Here is a 6020-nt window from a genome sequence, read left to right on the forward strand (position 1 = left end):
GGGCCGGTGGCGGGAGCGTGGCCCCGGGGAGGCTGCGCCTGTGTGGAGGCGCACGCCTTGGCTGGCGCCCCTCGCTGGGGCCTTCCCCGCAGAATCGGGGTGGTTGAGGTGGGAAGGGACCTCCGGAGGACAGCTGGTCCCAACCCCCTGCTCAGCCAGAGCCACCCAGGGCTGGCTGCCCAGGGCCGTGTCCAGGCAGGTTTTGAATATTTCAAATATTCTGTGCCCAGACACCTCTCTCCTGTCTGCTGCAGGCCTTAAGCATGGGCAAACAGTAATTAAATAAGTCCTTGAGCCTGGAAGTGCATTAGCTTGGCACACAGGCAGCGGTTCTTAGCACAGACGGTGGTACGTAGCGCTTACATCCCTCCCTAATCTTTCTACCAGCTAAATTTCCTTTGCACCTCTTCCCTTTGCATCGGCCGTTTATCCTCTGGCAGCTGAGGAAATCACATCTTTGGGAGGCCAACCGGAGTTGGAGGAGAGCCACGCTGGTTGTGGTGAACTGCGATAAAAGCCTCGTGGCGTTGGTGGCACCTCAGACCTTAAACCCGGTCTGAGGGGAATCATCAAGTCCCCGACATGCTTGCTTTCCCCTGGGAGGCATCAGCTTTGCCAGGAGAGGACAGGAGACTTCTCCAGCAAAGCTGGTGCTGGGAAAAGTGCTCTATTTCTTGGGGTTTTTTTAGAAAAATAAAGATCTGAATGTTGCTTTAATGTGGTGCTGACAAAGCAGCTCGGGTGGGATTCATTGGAATAAAATCCTGCAAATTGGCAGGGGGTTTTGAGTCTTGTGTTAAGTCCCTGGTTGTGAGGAGAGGCGAAGCAGACCTCAGCCTGGAGTCAGCCTCCAAAACCGCCTCCCTGGCAACATCCTCCTCCCGACCCGGACCACCCGTGGATCTTTCTCTCCAACATGAATTTGGTGCATTTTGACTGTATTTTGTAATCGTTCAGCTGTGCGAAGGGCTTGTGCCGGGGAAGCAGTCCTCTCCTCCAGCCTGGCATCAGGATGCCCATGGGTGGACATCCCACAGCTCCCTGCCCCGTTCCCTGCAGCCTGGGCAGCTGCTCCCCCAAACCACCTCCCTTCCCAGCACCCCCCTACCCAGGTTTCTCTGGGAGGTGGCAGCCTTGGAGACCCAGAGAGATGCTGCAAGTGGGAGATGTGGCCTCTCCCAGCGAGGTCTTGGCACGGGAGGGAAGGGGAATTAGCTCATGCCAGCTTCCTGCCACTATGGCTGGCTCCAGGGGCATGCCTGGCATCTCGACCTGGGTCTTGTCTTCCCCAATGTGTCCTCACCTGGAAGTCCCTCGGGTCTGATCCTGGCTTGGGAGCCAGTGGTGGTTGGCTTGGGAGCAATTCAGCCATCTACATGAATATTGGGAGGTCTTGGACATCCACATGGGGCTGGGAGACATTGGGAGCCATGGAAAGCCTGGGTCTTTCTCAGTTAGCCCTGGAACATCCCAAACGGCTCCAGGCACATCCATGGGGATCTAAGCTACGGACTGGGGTGAGACCTCAAACACAAACATCTTATCCAGCCTCGGGGCCACCACGGTGACCTGGTGGTGCTTGTTCTCAAGTGCTTGAAGAGTCAGAGCAGCCCTTGTGCCCTGGGAAAGCCAGACTGGGGAACATCCCGGCCGGACACGCGCAAGGTCCTGCTCTGGTCCCGGCAACCTCCGCCTCTCCCCTCCCACTCCGCCACACCAGGCGGCTCACCATCCTCCAGGACAGGAGCTATGAGGAATCTCTCGACTGGAGGATGCTGGGGTGGTCCCAGCTGCGGTCTTGCCTCGCGGGGCCATTGCCCTGCGGTTCCCCAGCCTGGCTGCGGGTCCCTCCCGAAATCCCATGTGGGTCTTGCCACTTCCCCCACCCGCAACACAACCAGACAAGCCACACAGTCGGGTTTTTAAAATGGGGCCTTTCTCCATTTTATTTTGCCCAATAAAAATCCTTCACAGTTAGGTAGAGATAGGAGAGTGAGAGATACGTATACATATAGATCTTCATATATATTTATATATATACATACCTCTGTACAGATATATATATATATTCACTGTAGAAAATCGCAAAGGCAGTAGCTCTTCACATCTTGATAACCCGATGGAAACATACAACAGACTAGCAGTAGATTGGGAAGTGCAGTAGAGTTTTAACGAGAATTTCCAAAAGGGATACACCTTTGCTGTACAAAAAAAAAAAAAAATCCCAGAATGCTGCATTTTATCCCTTTCTTTTTCAACCTCTTGGCTTTAAATACACTGACCAGAGGCAAAGTCGAGACAACGGTGTTTGGAAGTGACCGGTGGATAGGAGAGATGCTCAACTTTATGGAGTTCTTTTTAAATATTTTATTTTTTAAGAGTGTGTGTGTGTGTGTGTGTGTGTGTATATATATTTATAATTTTTTTAGAATTTTTTAAATATTTTTTTTTTGCAAAGTCTCGTTAAATGCAGTTCGGAGAACCAGCAACAGTCAATGCAGAAACAAAATGGTAACAGAGTCGAGTTCAGAACACTTCTGGCTTGAATTCACAGTAAGAGCAGAGAGAGACCAAGCCATCAAGAAACGAACAAAGGGAAAGAAAGCACAAGGTTGGGATTGAATTTACAGTCAGGTAGGTCCAAAACGTTGGGCGAAGGGTCTAATGCAGAGGTCCTACACACAGACACAGCCTGCAGCTCACCCGGCGGTGGAGCGGCAGCGGGGAGCTCCGTGGGGCTTTTATTGCTGGTGAAATCAGACAGCAGGCTTGCTCGGGGGCGCCGGCTGGCCCAACCTGACGTTCTCCTGTCGGGGAGCTGGGTTTTGGGAGGGACACCTATTGATCTGCTGGAGAACAGACGCAGAAGACGGGCGACGAAGCAACGTGCATCGATTTAGGATGAGGAAACCCTCACAAGCGTACTGCCCGGTGTGGGGCAAAGACCAAGAGGGGTTCCTCTCAGCTCACAGCGTTTATCAGGTCCGAGTGAGTGCAAACAAAGACACCTTGGAAGAGCTCCAGCCCTGGGCTGGGCTCTGTGGGGACGCCGCTGCGTGGGAAAGGACTGCATAGACACATTGGCTGGTTTTGCAGCATTTTTTTTCACCGGTGATGGAGCAGTTTTGCACCGGTGGTGGAGCTCTACCCACGCATGTTTTGCTTCCTTCGGCCACTGGAAGGGAACCTGCGTGCCACCCATGGGGGAAAGGGGACCTTCTCCTCTGAGAGGGCTCCCTGGGACAGCCTGGCTCTCCGGAGTGGCAGAGCCAGCGCCGTGGTCTCCCACTGATGTCTGGCGGTCACTGAATGTGATTCTGTGAGCTCAGACACCCCAGGGGACCCAGTGGCTCCCATGTGGGTGAGCAAATGGAGAAGACCTGCTGCAGGGACCCAGTAGCAGTCATGGGATGGGCACCAGAGGGGGTTGGACCACACCTCCTGGGGACCCAGACTGGTGGCCTGCTGGATATGGGCAGCTTCGGGCTCTCTGGATGAACAGGGACCGCCAAGCTCAAACCATTGGTGGTTATTTGGAGCCAGACTGGACCTCACATCCCTTTCCAAAGGAGGAGAGCCCGGGGCTGGAGCTGTGAAGGTATTCAAGAGAAAATTGTCTTGCCTGCAGGAATCAGAGTTGGGAATAGTCCCTTTTAAAACTCTCTAGAAAAACCTATTGCTTTGTGACAGAAAGCAGAGACTTTCTGTCTGAGAAAACAGATCTGTAAAAGAGCCATGAAAACACAACCCTGCATGTCAGAGCTTGTCCCAGGCCCCAAATGTAAATACAATCTGCTTCATTGGGAGAACAAGGGAGGAGGCTTATCCTGGAAATGCAACAGCTCATTTCTGGTGTTGCAGTTGCACTGCCAGATGGGAACGTCCCGTTGGGAAGCAAACATCTGCAAAGAGCTAGATGTGATCCCAACCCCTCCATACACTGGGGACCAGATGGCGTGGGTGCTGTGTGCCCCTACAGCCCAGGGGCACTCGTACACCCCTCACACCTCTGTCTTTCCAGAGAGTGGAAGGACCTAGGAAGCCCCAGACCTGGCTGGGCACACCCAGCAATGCGTTGCAGTGGTGTGAAGCCCCATGCAGCAATGTCAAGTGATTGCAAGCCACGGGAATGTCCTTCAGCAAGAAGCAAGATTGCTCTTGGAGGTAAAGCAGGGCTTATCTGGCTGACATGGGAATCATGGAGAGAAGAGGTGAGGATCAGTGGCCTGGAAAGCTCCTCTGAGGGCAGGGTTGGGACACGCCACTCTCAGTGGGGGCTTTAGGCTTCAGCTTCGGCTTGCTCAGATGTGTCTGGGAGAGGCACTGACTGCTCCTGGGACAGCGGGGATGGTGATGATCTAGAAGGAGGCAGGGGAGTCTGGAGAGCTGGGGCAGAGGAGTAGCGGGGCACAGGCAGCATGATGAGCAGATCTCTAGCAAGTGGTCGTGATGAAAAGTAACTCTATAAAGCTGCCTTCAAGGCTTAGGCTGAAGGGTTGGGTTAGAATAACGGTGGGTTGGACCTGCTCCCATCCAGGACAGACGTGAGAGCTGTCACTGCACATCAGCAGGATTTCATGCTCTTGGTAGGAATGGACCAGAGAAGGCTTAGCATGGCCATGGGGCAGAGGCATGGTGAAGAGGCATGTGCCTGAGGCCCAGACCCACCTGAGCACCCATCTGCAGGAGCACTGTGGGCAGAAGAGCACAGATCTCCCACTGGCCTACACTCCACTTGCCGGGGCTGGGACCAGGTTCAGGATCTTCCATGGAGCTGAGGTGGGCAGAAATGCCATCAGCACCCCAGGCAGGACAAGCAAAGACCATGGTGCCTTCACCTCAGAAGATGGTTCCCTGGTAAGGAGGATGCTGAGGACACCCTGGGGTGAGCTGGGGATAGGACACCAAGGGGGCAGCCAGCAGGACCACCGGCTCTCAGGATACACATTTTCCTGGCCAATTTGCACTGGGCCAGAACAAGCCCTTGACTGGACCCTGTAGCAATGTCTGCTGCTAAAGTAGAGGAGAACTGTGGCCCTGAAGACAAGTGTAATGGCTTGACATGCATCCTCTCTTCTCCCCAAGAAAAAATGGGAGTTGTATCCATCCATTCTGCCTCCTGGGAACAGTCCTTGGTCCACACTCTCCCTGGGCAATGCATGGAGCTGGTTGGCACAGCCATGGAGAATACTGCTGCAACCAACTGGGGACAACCAGCTCACCCAGGAACTGCTTTCTACTCTCTCCTTTCTAGCACAGGAAAGGCCCCTCATGGCCCTGCAGGTGTTCTTAGATGGGACACAGGGAAATCCAAGCTCTCTCCTGTCCCCTGTCACCTCTTGTTCCTCCTTCCCAGCCCACACTGGCCTCATCCCTTCCCAGGAAAGCTGGGAGGCAGCTCCAATCATGCAGTCCAATGCCCTCCAGAGATCTTTGGTCATGTTGCTTGTGAGCTCGCTGTCTTGAGCAAGCTATAAAGTGCCACTGTGAGGGGCAGGAGTGGGGTGGGTTGGTCCTTTCCATGTGCAGAGCTCATGGGCAGCAAGGGCTCAAGGGGGGACATTGCTGGGAGCCACTGTCTGCAAGGGGGTTTGATGTGACATGAGGATGGGCAGGGGGGACTTCAGCCTTCCCCAGGGGACAACTGCAAATCCTGGCTCAGGATGACAGCAAGCATCGAAGTAGGACAGAGTGACACCAGGCTGCTCTTGTCAGAGCGGATTGCCTTCTAGGGAGGTGCTGAACCACCCCCCCCCCTCCCCGTTTCCACTGCAGCTAGCAAAAGCTCGGGGGGTGCTGAGCACCCTTGTGTAGAGCTCAGCGCTTGCACGCGGCCTCTGCTGCTACTGCCGATCCCACTCACCAATATAGAAGCCACAGAGCTTTCTTATCTCTTCATTTAATCGTTGTATATACAGAGCTGGGCTGGTTTTTTTACATCCAAGTACACTTGTCTCCGTATAACGTAGCAGCATGAGAGCAACAATTCGATTTCTATTTTGAGTGCGGAAACCCGGAGG

Source organism: Egretta garzetta, unplaced genomic scaffold (genome assembly GCF_000687185.1).
Source record: "Egretta garzetta isolate BGI_Z169 unplaced genomic scaffold, ASM68718v1 scaffold265, whole genome shotgun sequence".
In the NCBI taxonomy this organism is placed as follows: Eukaryota; Metazoa; Chordata; class Aves; order Pelecaniformes; family Ardeidae; genus Egretta; species Egretta garzetta.